Source organism: Cydia pomonella, chromosome 11, assembly GCF_033807575.1.
Source record: "Cydia pomonella isolate Wapato2018A chromosome 11, ilCydPomo1, whole genome shotgun sequence".
In the NCBI taxonomy this organism is placed as follows: Eukaryota; Metazoa; Arthropoda; class Insecta; order Lepidoptera; family Tortricidae; genus Cydia; species Cydia pomonella.
In genome coordinates this window covers 3,512,682-3,530,758 of record NC_084713.1, presented here as the reverse complement: position 1 = coordinate 3,530,758, position 18,077 = coordinate 3,512,682, and the positions used below count along the sequence as shown (strand labels likewise).

At 35.0% G+C, this 18,077-nt stretch overlaps 1 protein-coding gene and 1 non-coding gene across 5 annotated transcripts in view; one reads left to right on the top strand and one right to left on the bottom strand.

The window, feature by feature from the left end:
• LOC133522653 (protein TANC2) overlaps positions 1 to 18,077 on the top strand; it is a 262,748-nt gene that overhangs the window by 184,161 nt on the left and 60,510 nt on the right. The window lies entirely within an intron of this gene.
• Positions 13,889 to 13,963, bottom strand: Trnan-auu (transfer RNA asparagine (anticodon AUU)). The gene has a single exon. It is a non-coding gene; the product is annotated as a tRNA-Asn (tRNA).

Below are 18,077 nucleotides of genomic sequence, written 5' to 3'. Positions count from 1 at the left end.
CTGCCACTTGGTTAGTAGCTATGTTGAATTCATGTCACCTCATTTGCTTGTCAAGTTGTCATTAGTAATTAGAGATGGCTATGTGAAATGTAGTTTTTAGGTTAGAAACTGCATGGGATACAAATTTAGGTTATCTAGCCTAAATATTTTCTCTGTGTGGGTCATCTAATTACGCTAGCATAACAACTGTATTTACCAGACAACTACGAGTGACACAGCAGGGAACTTTACACTATCTTTTTTTGCAGCAGTTGGCTTTACAATAGATCCCGTTTCTTCTTAGGATCAAATGTCCATTATTACTGTATAGAAAGGTCAAAGAGTCAAAATAAGATGTTTCACAATTTAGTTTTCTTTTTTTGAGTTAAAAAAAGTAGAAATAATTAAGAAACTACGAAACTATTTTTTTCTGCTTCTGTTCTATTTCTACCCAATTTACTTTTATGCCATAAATCTTAAGCTCAATTTTTTCCAAATTTTCCTGAATCAGACGTTTGGCAAGCGATGAAAATACCAGCCCAGACTACCCATAAAGTCTAGTCTAAGTCGTAGCGAAATAATTTGTACGGCGAATGACATCGCTCGAGGCAGGGAAGGTTGACAACGTTATTAAAGCTAATCATAGACGGCACGAATATGGACCGCGCTGAGTCACGACCACCCTTAGTTGACGAATAAATTGGGTTTATTATAATAAATAACGGCCTCCCAGCCTAGTACACAGTGTCCCTGCCTAGCGAAGCTGGAGATCATGGGTTTGGATCCCTGTAAGAGCATGTGTTTTGTGTATTGTATTTATTTTTATGAGTGTGCGACCGTAGACACTTAAAAATAAATACAATACGTATATCGTTGCTTAAAGTATAAGCTTTTGTTGGGCCTAGGTTGATCTGTGTAAGATTATCCCCAAATATACAATTATAGTATACTGCGAACCTCGGTTTATACAAATAAACCTTCAATATAATAAGGATTATTGCTAGAGGAGTGGTCCTCTACCTTGGTGTTCTAGATTTCAATATGTCATTCTTTGTTTGGAATGGTGCAATTTTGATCCTCATCCGCGAATCGGTTAATTGCAATAAATCAGTAAATCAGTACAATCTGTAGTTTTATTATTACATAAATAAAATATGATTGTTATTGTGTCTGTAAAATGTGTAAATTAAAATTAATTTTCCTCTTTATTTTGTTTCAGGTAAGGCGCCGTCTGCATTGAGAATTTAAACGGTTTTTAAGTTTCATTATTATTATGATAGTTGTACTTCTCTACTTATTAATTTTACATTACCTATGCCCACGTGCCGAATGAGATTTCTGTGATTTGATGTTTTAACTTTCGTCTCCCCAGTCGAAGTATGGGCGAAAATAAGGTAGAACCATTAAGGCATGACCATGGTGCAAGAGCTTGAGTATGTATAAAATTTTATCAAAATGAGTAAATCACTTTAGTTTATTATTAGCGGAGTCACGGCACCAGACAGACACATTTACTTACTTAATTTGCATTTAAATTACGAGAGCTATTCTGTTAAATTAATTGACGCACGTTGACATTATAAAGAAACAAAGTTTTAATTAAGCTAATATACGTCATAACATAAAAGACTCTCCGCAAGGCCATTGTGTCTTAATTAACACAAAAAATTTAAACTACTAATAATAAAACTGTACAAATAATTCTAATTTTAGTCATCACTCATCACATCAACGCTATAAAAAATATCTGAAGTGCAATACTCACACTGTCCATTTTCTGTCATAATAAATAAATATTTGGGGACAATCTTACACAGTTCGACCTATGTAGCTCCAAACTAAGCAAAGCTGGTACATGGGTACTAGGCGACGATGTACATACGTATATAGATAAATACTTACATACATAGAAAAATCCATCCAAAATTAGGAACAAATATCTGTGAACATCACACAAATAAATGGCCTTACCGGGATTCGCTATTACTACCGCATCGCATAATGTCTCTAATTTCAAATGTGGAAGTTGAAAACCACACAAAGATAAATGAGTGTGTTCTCAGCGTAACGGTGGCATAATAATAGAGACCTACATGGTTTTGATATGGTTTTATAGTTCCTAGTATTTATGGTAGGTACAATACTTTCACGTCAAAGTACACGGGTGGTCCTAAAACTAGGGCTCCACAAGTAGGGACTAGTTAAGGCATCCGTCCAATAAGGAACGAATTTGTCGCGTCAGTTTGTGCGTCAATGTACATTATGGGTCATAAACACAATTACCATGATATGCCACTTGCTTAGATACACTGGTGAACACAATAATTTCATATTAGGACACACACACACAATAACAAATAACTCGAGGTGTCACTCAGGGTACTTTGTTTGGACCTAGAGTTTTCATTTCGTACTCAATTTAACGATTGGGTATTCGTACAAGGAGATAAATAACTGATCCTGGTTTAAATGGAAAATTCTTGCGTGTTTATATAAATTTGTCTAACTATATTAATGATATGATATATATAAGTGAACTCAGCAGAACATCGTTAACGAAATAACCTTAACGAAATAACCATATTTGAAAAAAAAATGCACTATGTTAAACGTGCAAAGTATATATAAATCAAAATTGAATTTTACTGTCTTAAATTCTTTTTTCGGTTAATTTGAGAGTGATAAAGCATAAAAGATCAAAATAGTTTTAAATGGAAATCATTATAACGACTTGCTTAGATACACTGGTGAACACAATAATTTCATATTAGGACACACACACACAATAACAAATAACTCGAGGTGTCACTCAGGGTACTTTGTTTGGACCTAGAGTTTTCATTTCGTACTCAATTTAACGATTGGGTATTCGTACAAGGAGATAAATAACTGATCCTGGTTTAAATGGAAAATTCTTGCGTGTTTATATAAATTTGTCTAACTATATTAATGATATGATATATATAAGTGAACTCAGCAGAACATCGTTAACGAAATAACCTTAACGAAATAACCTTATTTGCAAAAAAAATGCACTATGGTTAACGTGCAAAGTATATATAAATCAAAATTGAATTTTACTGTCTTAAATTCTTTTTTCGGTTAATTTGAGAGTGATAAAGCATAAAAGATCAAAATAGTTTTAAATGGAAATCATTATAACGACATTTGATATTTTAAAAAACTTCTTCGCTAAAATAGGGAGGAATTCGACATTCTGTTGACATTTCAACCGTACCATCTAACGATAACTTTGCAACAAGTAAAAAATTAAGTTGTAATTCACTTGACATTTGATAAACCTCGTTAATACAAGATGTTAGTCCCCCTGTGACTTAACACAATCAACAAAAAAGATAACGAAACGTTTATTAATATTTTCTAGATTATATTTTTTTTTTTCTTTTCACTTTAAATCGCGATCTTTTTCAATCTTTTTCCCAATTTTAAGTATCCCAATTTTAAACTAATTTGCACAAAAATTACGGTCAGAAATCCAGTTTTTTGGCCTAAAATTGTTCAACTTTGATGAAAAATATCTCGAAGATAATGAACTTTAACGTAAATGTAGGATACTATATTGGTTAAAGCCGTTGCTCTTAATATGATAAGCTACAAAAAAAATAGAAAACTAAGGGATTCAGATCCGAAGGTCATTGGCGTTAGCCCCTTAATCTAGAAAGATTAAGAAAGTCCAGAAGGTTTAAATCATTGGTTGACTGGTAGATTATGTCTTAAGGCATTAAGTCGGCCATTTGTATCTTCATATATTGTGCAATAAAGATTAAATAAATAAGGTCGTATCAAAACAAGATGAAAACCGTAACAAGTTATTAAGCCTAAATCGGGCTGGACATCTTGTTAAGCATTTTAGAAGGACCAAAAAGGTTAACACCAAACAAAAACGTAATTTGAAGATTCATAAAATACGTAGGTAATGCGCAATGGCATTCAAACCCTTCACACATTAAGGACTTTACAAGAGAATTAACTGTTTTTATAAGGAAAGACAATGACATTTGCTCAGGTATGTTTTGTACCGTAATAATGATATTTTATTATCTGCAGTGTTGTACTTTTGAACTTGTAACGATAGTCAATTAGGTATATATTTGAAAGGGAACATAGTAAAGTAAAACTTACATTTTTTTTTAATACTACTTTATTTATTGATTGATTGATTATTTGAGGTTCATTCTAGTTGCCCAAAATTTTACAATTACTCAAGAATCATTTATAATGCTTCCGTCTATTTGTGGATAGATTCGTAGTAGAAAACCCCATTTAGCATTTTAGGTACGTACGTAGGAGACGAAATTCGGACTGGGCCGAATATGTTAGAAAATTGAATTTTACTGTCTTAAATTCTTTTTTCGGTTAATTTGAAAGTAAAAATCCAGTTCGAATTTCAAGATACGTCTAAAATTTGCCAATGATACGTTTCTTCAAAAAAAACGTCACTTTTGACACTAACATATCCGATCCATATCGTATCTTTAGCAAATTTTTGACGTATCTTAAAGTTCGAATTGGCCCGATTGTACTGTTAAGTATAATTAAAATAAATGTATCTGTTACTAGCGCCACTTCGTGTGCGTATGACAATTTCCGAGATAAAAACTATTCCCCGGGATTCGCGAAACTTCATCTACGTAAAAGGCTTTACTTACTTACTTTAAATGTATTAGTGGGGATAAAGAGAGCAAAATCACTTAAAGTAAAATAAACATAATTTAATAAAAAATAAACTAATAAAAAGTCTCCAAAGACCTATATTGCTTTGACACCAACATGCAATGCCATTAACACACGACCGTGGCGCCGCGTGCGAACAAGGGATCATCGCAAATGCCAGAATCATGAGCTATAAAGGGCACGTGTGTAATTGCCTTTATACTCGTTTATTAATAAATAATATATGTGAAATGTTGAAGTAATATTCAATAGTGAGGATCTGTGTGATGGGTCTTTTATTATTGAACAGATGCTTGAATGTGTAAGTAATATTTTATTTGATTCTTGTTTATGTTGCCCTTTTTTTTCAATTCAAATGATATTGCATCCAAATATACTTAACTAAATAAATCAAAAATAATAATAATGTAGATTCAAATGTGTGACATACATAATGACTAGCAGGGGGCAGCAGTTTTCATTGCCTTACTGTTTGGAGCTAATCTTCTTCTTTGTTATTTATTTTAGTGTTTCACAATTTTTCGTTATTTTTTCATAAAACTTTAAAACCTATAATTACCGACTTTAAAACGCTTTACTGGTCGTCGTTAAATCAATGCCAATGATGTTGTTAATTGTTTACTAGTGATTCACTGTAGCTGATGCGAACTTTTATGATATAAAATAATTCTGAATAAATTGCTAATGTAGGTTTATAATAAATATTTACTATTCATTTAACAGAAATATATTGTCCGTTGAATATATTAAAAAAAAAGCGGCGTAGTATATTTAACTGTATTTTTTTATCATTTTTATTCTATTGCTTTTAATAGTAAATTTAGTTTTAATGATGTTGGAGATCTTCTTGATGGTACTATATATTTGAAAGTAAAATAATTTTATAAATATGTGTGTGTAATACTTATATGTGAAATAATCTAATATTAATGGAAATCATGTTAAGTATCACACTTCATCACTTCAGGTTGTAAACCGTTCCATGCATAACACCGTCCCAACACTTGTCGAATGTCGTGTATTTACAGCGTGGGAGTCATTCGAAACCCCCGAGGCCTAACTGGAGCGAATTAAAATAAATAGCTTTTGAAATGTCCGTGTCTAAATTTTGCGAAACGATCCTAAGACGAAATTCGAAATTGAAAGGTTTTCGCACGACTAAAATGGTTGACGGTGTGAAATGCTATTTCAGATACCTATTTTAGAAATCAAAAGCAAAATGGTGCATCTTATTATTATGATAAAGGTGAGTTTGTTCGTTTGGATGTTTTTAAAAAGGACTTCGCGGATGTGGACGAAATAAGGCATAGAGATAACTTCAGTTTTGAAAGCAAAATGGTGCATCTTACGAGTATTATTATGATAAAGGTGAGTTTGTTCGTTTGGATGTTTTTAAAAAGAACTCCGCGGATGTGGACGAAATAAGGCATAGAGATAACTTTAGTTTTGAAAGATTCACGGCTAGTTTGACTAGACTTAAATCGACCCGGTCGATTTAAGTCCAGAGATAACTTATTCCATCGTTTAAAATATAACACTTTTTAATCTGAAAGTCATCCCCCAATGGGAAGACTTAGATGTAATTTGGTAATTTTAAATCGGATAGAGCTAATTATAGACTTCTCCCCTTATTCATAAAGCTTAACAAATATCTGTCAAATTTTGTTCCTTTCTAACAAACACAAATGTTGAAATGGGATAAGGACAAACGATGACCAAGAGTTAGACTTGACTCATTTATGAATAACGCCATAACATGGAACGTCGACGAGCAATATAACTAGATTATTACTTGATCACATAAACTCCGATCAATAATGGTCCCGTAGAAACCCTAACGATTGTCACATTATTCTACCCTACGTAGGCTAGACTTCAAACTTGAAATTCGTGTATTTCCACCTGTGTCACTTGAATCTAGACACAGACAGACGTTGAAAGGGAACGTAGACTTTGCATAGCCCTATTCGCATTAAGATTGATTGCGCGACGCTATCAGACCTGCAGCGGAACTTTCATCTCGATGCGTTCAAGTGATGGATGTAGCTTTCAAACCCATTGCAATATCGACGAGTTTCACCCGCTAATGATTTACACTTGTACTTTGAAGATAGCGTCAACCGCACGGCTGCTGTGTAGTTCATATAGGAGTTTACAAGTTGCCTTTACAAAACGCCTAATTCATTCGATCGATTCGATTTTTAAATGAGGATAGCAAATGTCAACGGCATTTATAGACGACGCCAGCTTTTCAAAAAAAAAAACAATAATTTATCATTCGAAGGATTGACGGGATTAACCTATACTGGCGCCATTTGTAAAATCTTCGACCGGCCATGCATATTGTGTCCACATCTGACCATAGCGAGAAATATATAGACGCTAGAGTCAGACCAAGTTGGCAGCGATTTTGGCAGCCCAGATAGTGCAAGTATTATTTTGAACATTAAACTTCTATGAAATTATGACGTTTACTTAACACTTACACTTATCTTGGTCTGACTCTATGCATATAAACACGGCAATAGTACTAACAGCCGTATTCGAACATTGCTTCTAAGAGATCACTGCGGTACAATAACGATCTGTCAGCGTCAAAAGTGACATTTCTTCAACCAAAAACGTCAGTTTTGACACTGCCAGATTGGTAATGTACCGCAGCGATCTCTGAGAAGCATTGTTCGAATTGGGCCGTGAAGTACTTAGTGCTTTGGCGTTGATATTTTTTACTAGAAAATATTCCGTCTAAACGTTGAAAAAAGTTTGGGTGGTGAGTAGTTTTACAAACACTTCTTAACAGTAATTTTACATTTCAATATCACTATTACTATGAAATATCAAAAATATAATCATATTGTCAACAATGTTTCATGTTTCAACCAATTTTAACGTTATTGAGTCTTACTCTAATAGTAACATTTTATAACCTTTCTATCACCTTTAGTTTCCAGGTATTTTCAGTATTCTTTATTTCAATGGTTAAAAAAAACATAAGCGCCCTCAAAGATTTTAAATATTAAACTTTTTAATTTAAATGGTAAAAGAGCATAAGCGCCCTTAGACTACTTTGCGTCGTTTTATTATAACTTGATATTCTTCCCGTTTTGGCTTAGCAGTTTGCGCAAACGCAGGTTCGATCCTAAACGTAATGCACCAATAAGGAGCGAGGATAATCTCGCAATATGAATGTTAATAGTTACTGTGTAAGATCACGATTGTGGCCGATTAGGGCAATAGACACAGACTTGAGATAAAAATCGGAGCTGAATTTAGATTACTCAATCATCTTCTCAATATTGAACCGTGATATTATTTAGTACCAAATATATAGACGACGCCAGCTTTTCAAAACAAAAACAATAATTTATCATTCGAAGGATTGACTGGATTAACCTATACTGGCGCCATTTGTAAAATCTTCGACCGGCCATGCATATTGTGTCCACATCTGACCATAGCGAGAAATATATAGACGCTAGAGTCAGACCAAGTTGGCAGCGATTTTGGCAGCCCAGATAGTGCAAGTGTTATTTTGAACATTAAACTTCTATGAAATTATGACGTTTACTTACCGTGATATTATTTGGTACTTTTGGTAATCCGTCTACGCTGACATTGTACTGACTTCACTTCAATATAACGAAGTGAGAATCGTTATAAAGGTCATATTTTCATAGAATTTTGACATGAATGATGACATACCGTTATTATTTCAAATGTCATGCGAGCTAACTTGGTCCCGCTTTAGGGCTTTATTCTTTATTACATGAACATCACAGAAAGTGGCAATGGTGCGACATATTCTGCCTTCTGACACGATAGAGCTATGTAAGAATAGGTTTCGTCTACTTCCTTAAGAGCCCATCAACGTGCTCACTAGCGCCACTGCTAAATAATTGTGATTATTTAAATTTAACAATAGGTATTTAAAAAAGGGGGTCGCTACGTACTGTATTTTATATTTAAGTACCTTTTGAATACAACATAATAGTTTTTACGTTGCTGGATTCGTCAATCTAGGCGTCCAAAATTAAAACGGCCGTTTTTGTTTTGGATTCATAGATCGATGAATCCAGCAACATAGAAACTAGTTTGATGTATTCAGAAGGTACTTAAATACAAAATACAGTACGTAGCGGCCTCCTTTTTTAAATATATATCGTTAAATTTAAACAAACACAATTATTTTCCAGTGGCGCTAGTGAGCACGTTGATGGGCTCTTAAAAACTTCAGTATGGATCAAGTGAAGGCATTAGGAAGGGTTGTCATTAGACAAAAGGGCTTTATTTGTTAACGAAATGAGCCCCATCAACTCATCAATCGTTGTTTTAACAGCAATAATTAATGGTTTTGGGCTATCGGTAGCTAAAAGTGACACCGTGTACATTTTATTTTATATATTTCAAGTCACAATCTTTTATCTTTAGCTGTTTTTATAACAAGCTTTTATTGAACTTGCCCTGTTACGCCACGTCTGAAAATATCGGTACGAAAAATGTGCCAAAAATATGTAAACACTACATTAATATATTTTCAATCAAGTATACATATTTTTGGCACTTTTTTCTAATCGATATTTTCATACGTGACCGTATCTATATTAGTTCGTTTGTTAGTTAGTGTGGAACAACTCTGTGATGTGATGAAACAACGCAACCTAATTGTGATTGGGGTTTTTTTAATTGTCCCGATGAGTATTAGTTGTCTGTGGTAACAAAAGTACAGTCAGCGATAAAAGCTTGGACCAAAAATGTTTTTTGCCAAACACTTATTTTAGGTTAAAAAGTAATATCTCTTTAAGTAGACCTCCTCCTCCTTAAGGCAAGCACAGAGCAAATTATCTTTTAAAAACAAGTTACGTAAGCACCTCTCTAACACGCTTAAGGATAAATGATCTGCATGTTATTATACTTGGGTACATTAAGTATATATATGTATATATTTATAATATGTATGTAAGTATATATTACCATCTTTATATGTGTATGTGTATAACTATGTTATATTGGTTACATAACTAACTGGATTTGTTATTCTTTTTTTTTTTTCATCTTGATATTTACAATCCTGCACTTACTACAAGTTTCTGTTTGACCCTAGGGTTGACTGGTAGAGAATGCCTAAAGGCATTAAGTCCTCCATTTGTACAATTTTATATTGTGTAATAAAGCTTAAATAAGTAAATATCTTAAAAGTACTTAAAAGTGTGATTTATTGAATTCTAGACGCTAATAATAATTGCATTGGAAAGTCGCGAAATACCTTAAAGAGCAAGTTAACCGTGGTTTTATGGGATCAGAATGACCGTGAACAATAAAACTTTCGCCAATCAACTATTACCTATGGTTTAAGCACTGCCGTGAGAAGGGTCGTAGAACAAATTAATTAACAAAAGTTTAGTCATCTTTGGTGAAAACTTCTCTTGTTTTAAGGTAAACTTTTGACGACTTGTCTAACTTAGTTATACTCACAAAAGTCCAAATTCAAAAACAAAACCAGCATCTGGGTCTCTGAAGACTTAACTTTGATAGGTACCATGTTACGATCATGATAAATTCATAAGTAGATACAGACTACTTAGAGAGAAGCTTTGATGAAGGAGCATTGTCTGAGTGGGCGAATATACAGAGCAGGTTACCGTGAAAGCTTTGATTTATCACGAACAGGGCTTGCGCAGTACATAGACGGTAGCAGTAGCCTGTTGTAAGTCAGGCAATCGAGTTAGGTTAAATCGAATACATGGTTGAACTTGAGAAAATATACAAATTCATCAAGACTAATGACGTGACGGTAAAAGATGAAATATTTAAAGACGAATATATAAATATGAAATCTCTGTGGCTTACTATACTCGCTATACTCGAGATCAATTTAACAGAGTTAAATTTAAACTCGCAATTTTGAATACACAGTCGTCAGGAGGTTAAAACAGTTACTCAAGTAATTTTTACAACCAGTATAAGTGCTCTCTCCGAGCTCATAAAGTTGTAACGGATGGTCAGATCACGTTACACTAGCTGGAATAGAAGTAGTGGGATTAGTTAGTTATCATGGGCATTTTCCGCAAATCGCCAACAATTTCAATTTTCAATTTCAATTTCAATTTATTTATTTCCTTTTAGTACATTTTTAACTTTACAGTAATTGTGCCTATTTTGCGTGAAAACGAGGTAGCACTACTCTTGCCACCCCAGCTCCTCCACGAAACCTAGCAGTGTCTTCAGGTTGCTAACTCCTTTAGGGTGCACGGATTCCCTAGGTATTTGTTCCTGTATACTACTACCTGTTTACAATCTAGGAGAATGTTTCGCTGTTTCCTCTCCGTCCATGCACGCTCTGCACATAATTAGTAGGATTAATTAGAGGACATATTTAACACACTAAACATACTTCTTTATATATAGTGATTTTGATTTTGACGATCCTCAACAGGAGATACTATCTTAGCTAACTATCTTGACATTATTTTGAAATTCTAGTATCCTGTCTTATATCATTATCTCTTCATCTCGTCATCTGTGTATATCATTGATTATGTTCTTGTATATCTGTCTTGTGTGTCTGCCTGCGATTTATAATATAATATGTATTATGAAATAAATTAATTTAAATGTATAGGTAAAACAGATACTTCTATGTGCAGAGCTTGCATATAAACAGAGTAAACAACAAAATACATTCTTCTAGACAAGCAGGCTTGGAAGCAGGTAGAAAAATATAGGTACAGGAACCTAGTGTCTCCGTGCTCATTTATATACGGCATTTACTTACTTAATGGCTCAGCGACCCAAAATGAGTTTGTGTCTCCGACACGAGTACACGCCAGTTGTCTCGATCCTGTGCCATATCCCACCAGTTATCGAACTGGAGATCGCGCAAGTCCGCTTCACGGCATTTAGAAACCTGAAACCTTGCTAGTTTTGGGGTGGTTAGAATAGCGTTACCTCGTTTTTCACGCAAAATAGGCACAATGATTGTCGATTTGCAGAAAAAGCACAGTAAACTAACTTACAGCCAGTTAGTTCTACTGGGCTTTTCCTGCTCAGTTTTACTCAACTCATATGCGCTTGCGCATTAAATAAAGCACAGCCAGTTTCTACTTAGCTAAGCTTTTATTTAGCTATCAACGCTATCGATAACGGGTCTTTATTATCACATCGCGTGATAAGAGCCAACTTAGCTTCATCTCGAGTTAGCTGTGAAAGCTTGGTGTGTATTGTTATGGTAATAAAAATAAATAAATCATTATCAGTGGATAGTAATGCGCAGCGCAATATAATATCACATTAACCCCGTAAGTGCCTTGTACAAGAATGACTACCTAATGGACCTACTTATTACTTCGAGTAACGCGTGATCTCTTTGTTCGTATTTTTTCTAGAATATTAACATTACCTAGTGGTACAATAATTCAACCAACCACCATAGTCAACATACTCAACATACATAGTTCGTTAGTTAACTATGTCAGTCAGGTTTTTATTTACAAAATGGGAAACATGATTAGTTTGCAAGCATAGAGGAGGCAAGTAATTCAGTATAAATCGACGTAATCTTTCATGTTTTTGTTTTTTTTTTTTCATATAATATGTCGATCAATATTCGAACCGATTTACGGGGTTCTTAATTGTGCTTAGAACAGTATTTTCCATCATTACCAAGGGATATACCCTCACTGCTAAATCTTTAAAAACCTCATTTCCATTTCAGCGTAATGTTTTTTGCATTTTATTTATTTATTTAATCTTTATTGCACAAAAGAAAAACAATCTTATAGTACAAAAGGCGGACTTAATGCCACGAAGCATTCTCTACCAGTCAACCTTAGGGCTAAGCAGAGAGATTGTGACCGGTGCTACAGTTACAACAGCAAAACAAATCAAACAAAAATACATATAGTAACATACTCGTATACATACAAATATACTATATATACATTTTCACCATAGTAAATGCGAATGTCTTAATGTAAAATTAACTTTATTCTGATACTCTCACGTATTGTCAATTAAATGTAAGTAAAATTTCATGATATTTTAAGCGTGAATTAAAGACTTTCGCAAATGGCAACCGGTCAGTTTCACAAACACCCTGTCATGATTTTTTATTGTAATGCTTTTCAAATTATAGTGAATGGGAAATAAACCTTTAACACTGTCAGTGTTCAATGCGAAATTTACTCGCAATTAAAGCTTTAAAAACCTCATTCGAAAGACATTTCACATCGACAAATGGAATACACAAATCGTGCGTGCGCCCCGCACCTCCAAGCTCCTTGTGTGTTCCAACCGTGACAACGTTTCAAGATATGAACGTTTAATCTCGAAATTCGTGAAAATGACTCGAACCGCTATAAATCTCTGGACCTATCAATCGAATCTTCAATGTCGAAACGTCTTATGTTTCACCACTTTGTAGTTGACATACGACGTTTGAATGTTAACGTAAAGTGTTGGTACAATGGCATATGGTCCCTTAATCAGCACAAGGGCGTTAACCTCGTAACGCAGTTGAACTGAAAAATATCGGCAACACCGTAATTGGTTATTTCGTAATCTTCACAGGTCCGGGTTAAGATGTTATAGCTTTTGCTAAATGTGTTAATTGAGTACCTATTTACTGGTTGCAATTATATTACATTGTTGTTTATTGGTATTAGACGACCAGTTTGGCCTAGTGGGTAGTGACCCTGCCTACGAAGCCGATGGTCCCGGGTTCAAATCCTGGTAAGGGCATTTATTCGTGTGATAAGCATGGATATTTGTTCCTGAGTCATGGGCGTTTTCTATGTATTTAAGTATTTATAAATGTTTATATATTATATATCTTCATCCTCGCGTTGTCCCGGCATTTGCCACGGCTCATGGGAGCCTGGGGTCCGCTTGACAACTAATTCCAAGATTTGGCGTAGGCACTAGTTTTTACGAAAGCGACTGCCATCAGACCTTCCAACCCAGAGGATAAACTAGGCCTTGTTGGGATTAGTCCGGTTTCCTCACGATGACGGTCCCCTCTGCTCTTTCCGCACAGACTCTATATCTGTAATGTACGGCCTTAACAATTATTCCCTTCCAAATTATGGAAGAGCGGGGCCTTCTGCCAGTATATTTTATACTTAAAAGAAGGTTCCAACCTAAATTATTTTTTAACAAGCAGAAACGTCTGTGAACGATGCTATTAAGCTTAGAATAAATTTATAAGTGGAAAAATTACTGTCTTGGGTGAGACTTGAACTCACGACCTCTGGATCAATACTCCAGCGATCTGCCATCTGAGCCACCACAAGACCATCCCTAGGCAGCAAATTTTTCCACCATATGGGTCTAGGGGACCCTAGCGACATCTACCGTAAGAACGTTACACTTCTTAGACGGCTACCGGAGTTCCAAGTCCTATTGGAAATTCACCAGTAACGATGTGCTACCCATACTAAATTATTTTTATAAGGTTCCAACCTTATTACTATTCAATTGTAAATTGTAAACTAAATCAATTATTTTTCATTTTTAATTTTTCAATAATATTGGAAGCTATATCATTATATAATTTTGAACATAGCTTGTATCCTACAACCTTACAACTGTACCACTTCATCTAGCCCCGATAAAGTGATCGTGTAAACGTTTTTATCGGCGCCCGCGCAAGTAACCGGACTCGAACAAAAGCCAGGAAGTTGTCCGATCAGAGGAAAGTGGACACTTGGGGCTAAGGAGGTTTGCTAACTACTAACGATGATTATAAGCACTAGGTTTATTGGCCTTAAACTTTTAGAAACTTAGAAGATAAGTTCAGGATTAGAAGATACTTAAAGTAATCAATAAAATTAATATATGAAGGGGGTTTTCGCGAAAATCGATTTATTTGGGTAGTGAAGACCAGATTTTTGGATATTTTGAAGTATTATACGTATTAAAGTCTGAAAGCACGAAACTTATCATGCATACGATGCATATATGTCGCAGTGTATCGGCGCGATTCGAAGAATGATTAAGACTCGTTTAAGATCTTGGAAAGATCGATAACTAAACGACATGTCAAAATTGACGTTTATTTCGATTTCGCTGTGATCCCAGTAAGATCTATCTACGATATTTCTAACGTCAAAGTGATATTGGTTGCCAGAATCGAGCTGCTTCTGTCAATTATACGACATACAAACTATATCTAAATGAGAAATTATCTAAACCAGAACATATCTTTATCGTATCCCCTCTGGTGTTGCAGGTGTCCAAAGGACGGCGGTAATCGCTTACCATCAGGTGATCCGTCTGCTCGTTTGCCTCCTCTACCATAAAAAAAAAAATCTCATTCTTCGAATAGGGCCGTATGTCGTGTGTCGAATTCGAACGTTACCTTTATACAGAAAAAAAAATGTAGAAAAAAGAGAGAAAAAAAATAGCTTAATCCCATCTTAACCCTTCTGATTTTGCGGCTGTCTATGGGCGGCGGTAATCGCTTACCATCAGGCGGTCTGTCTGTTTGTTTGCCTCCTATATCATAAAAAAACATACGGGACGTTGTGTTCATCGGGCGGTATTTCATGCCGTGTCTATAACCTTCCTAAGTCTTACAAGATTCTTCGTAGAACACGGACTCATTACCGCCGTGTCACAGCATGATACATAAACTGCTGCTCTTTGCTTGCCTTCAGATTGATACATGTAAGTAAATGTATACTCGTATAGCTTTATTTGAAGAGCTTTATGATCGAGAGATATGTTTTGTTATATGAACTTTATTGAACCTTGCCATATGTCTGATTATTTTCATAAATTCAAGCTTGAACACCTACCATAACTTTTACAACATCCACATATACTATTTACATAAAGATAAATGTAAGATGCATCAGTAGCTTTATTCAGATGCTTCTAATGACATAAGAAAACCTAAAATGGAGTGCAAATATTCAAAAATAAGATTCCATTATCTAGTTCTATTAACCGCAAAGCCACATGACTCAGCTGGCTCGGTCACCTAGAGAGGATGGGAGAGGATCGTGTTGTGAGAAGAGCGTATGTGGGGCAACCGGGTGGAAAACATCCGTCTGGGCATCCCAGATACCTCTGTAGTCACGAAACCCTAAAAGACGTGTCCGCCTTCGGAATACCCAACTGGCGAGTGGTGCTCTCTTGTGTCGGAGGCTAAGATCCTGTTTGGGTCACTGAGCCAGTGAAGTGTGTGTGTTCCATTAACCGAGCAAGACGCTTATCCTTCCATGTTATGTGTGTGGTTGTCAAAAATCGTGGTTAAAAACTTCAGTTGTGCTTTAAGAGCAGAAAAAAGCTTTCTGGAAAATGTGCAAAACAAAAATTCTAAAACTTCGTTTTGGATCATTTTCATACAGAGGCTAAGACCCTCATATAAAAACGAATAAGCACAAACTCCTAAATTAAATACCAATTTATTAAACCCACATTGTTACGGACATTGACAAATCCAATGTCCTTTGTCCCAAAAACAGAAGCGACCATTTAAAACAGTTCATCGGCCTTCCCATAAAGAACGAATCGAACGCATTGTTTCCTTTCGATTCACGCCACTAACTCTTATTTACGCTTATTGCAGCTTCAATCGACGTTTAAAGGTCGCTATGCAACGCAATTTTTTCCGGAGCAATTTTGTGGGTGAATCAACTTATTTGTTTCACTCGTTGTCATGGTTACGATTGTCCAAGGGAAACTTTACTTATTTTTAATTTTTGGTGTGTTACAAAGATAATCTTAATTGTTTTTATTTTGTTTCAGGTAAGAACTGGATACAAATCAGTCACTGTAGATTTTAAACACAGACTTCTTTGTGTGTACTAAAAATATCATGAAGAATGAAAGGTAACGTCGTTTATTTAACTATAAATAAGAAACTAATCATAGTTATATTTTATTACTAAAATTACGGCTATGATTAGATTCATTGCGGAGAGGGGAGAAAAAACATGCGATAACTATTTACTTATACTTATTTCACGTCTTAATTTATCTTACATTTTATTGTGTGTATAGTCGTGCATTTATCTTCTTAAAATTAGGTGTATCAAAAATAGAATAATTATATTAGTCCGGCTAGTTTCTGTAAAAAAATTCTAAAGAATAGTTCCATGCGGAAGAAAACATGAAACTTGGCATGCATATACCGTAATGTAGGTTAGAAACATATTACATTGTCCATTGGGTTTTTTCGCAACTCCAACCGCTTTCTAATAACAATGAAAAAATGCAAAATGGGACACAAAAGTGAGGGGAAAAAAAACTCTCCTTATTTTTTTTTGTCACCTACGTAAGATACATGCATCACATGCATGCCAAGTTTCGTGCTTTCTGCCTGTCGGGACTGTACTTTTGGCTTACGACTCAGACTTTAATTTGTACCGAGTCTCCAAATAATGCGACCCATCTGGTGGCGCCGAAAACGTGATTCCGAGCGTTAGTGCATCCTTACATCTGTGACATTTCGCGGGTTTGTCTCGAGACCGTGTGAACGACGCAGCGCTTACTATTGGTAGTCGTGCTTTCGTCGCTGTAACATAAATTAAGAAGGTGTTAAAACACTTACGTTTATAAATATTTTAATTCTCATAATGAGAAATTGACACGCACTCTCACAGTTGTGAAAAGTACACAGACTGAGAGACAGAGTGTAACTACTTAGAAATTAAACTTTCACAGATATCAAAATCCAAATGAATATAGCTAGAAATAGGTAGATATAATAAACAATTATCAACCACTAGGTACCCAACCCAACACCATAGTTGTTGCAAGTGCGTTGCCGGCTTTTAAGATGTTATGAATAGTTTTTAAATCTAAACTTGTAAAACTTGCAAATACATTCGTTAAGTACATAGCTGAAAATAAATATTTCGTGAAATTACAATTTTTGTACGGAATTCATACATATCTGAGCAATAACGTCTTACGTCTGCTGATGGTGTCATTCTTATATTTGACTGTCATACTACCCTATTTTGAAAAAGCTGTAATTAAAAGAGGCCCACTGACTAACAGTCCGCCGAACGGTATCGGACTGTCAGTTAGAACAAAAAGTTGAGTTTATAGAGTAAAATGAATAACCAATGAGTTACCAAAGTAACTCGAATCGTGTTGGACCAATAAAGCCGAATCACTCCCGCTCGCTTTAATTGTCACAATTGCGAACGAATATCCACGACGATCACTTTCTAAGATTAACTAAATTTAAAACCATCGCTTTCGATTTTATGCAGTTTACTTTAGGTATAATAAATGTGAGAATTGACAGCAATTACTTTAGTTAAGATTTACTAGCAACTAGACTTAAATCGACCGGGATATGGACCATGATCACCTTTTATATCGTTTATTTTGACACCCACCCGCTATCTCCAGTTACCCGTGAACAGGATGCATGTAACTGTGTCGAAATA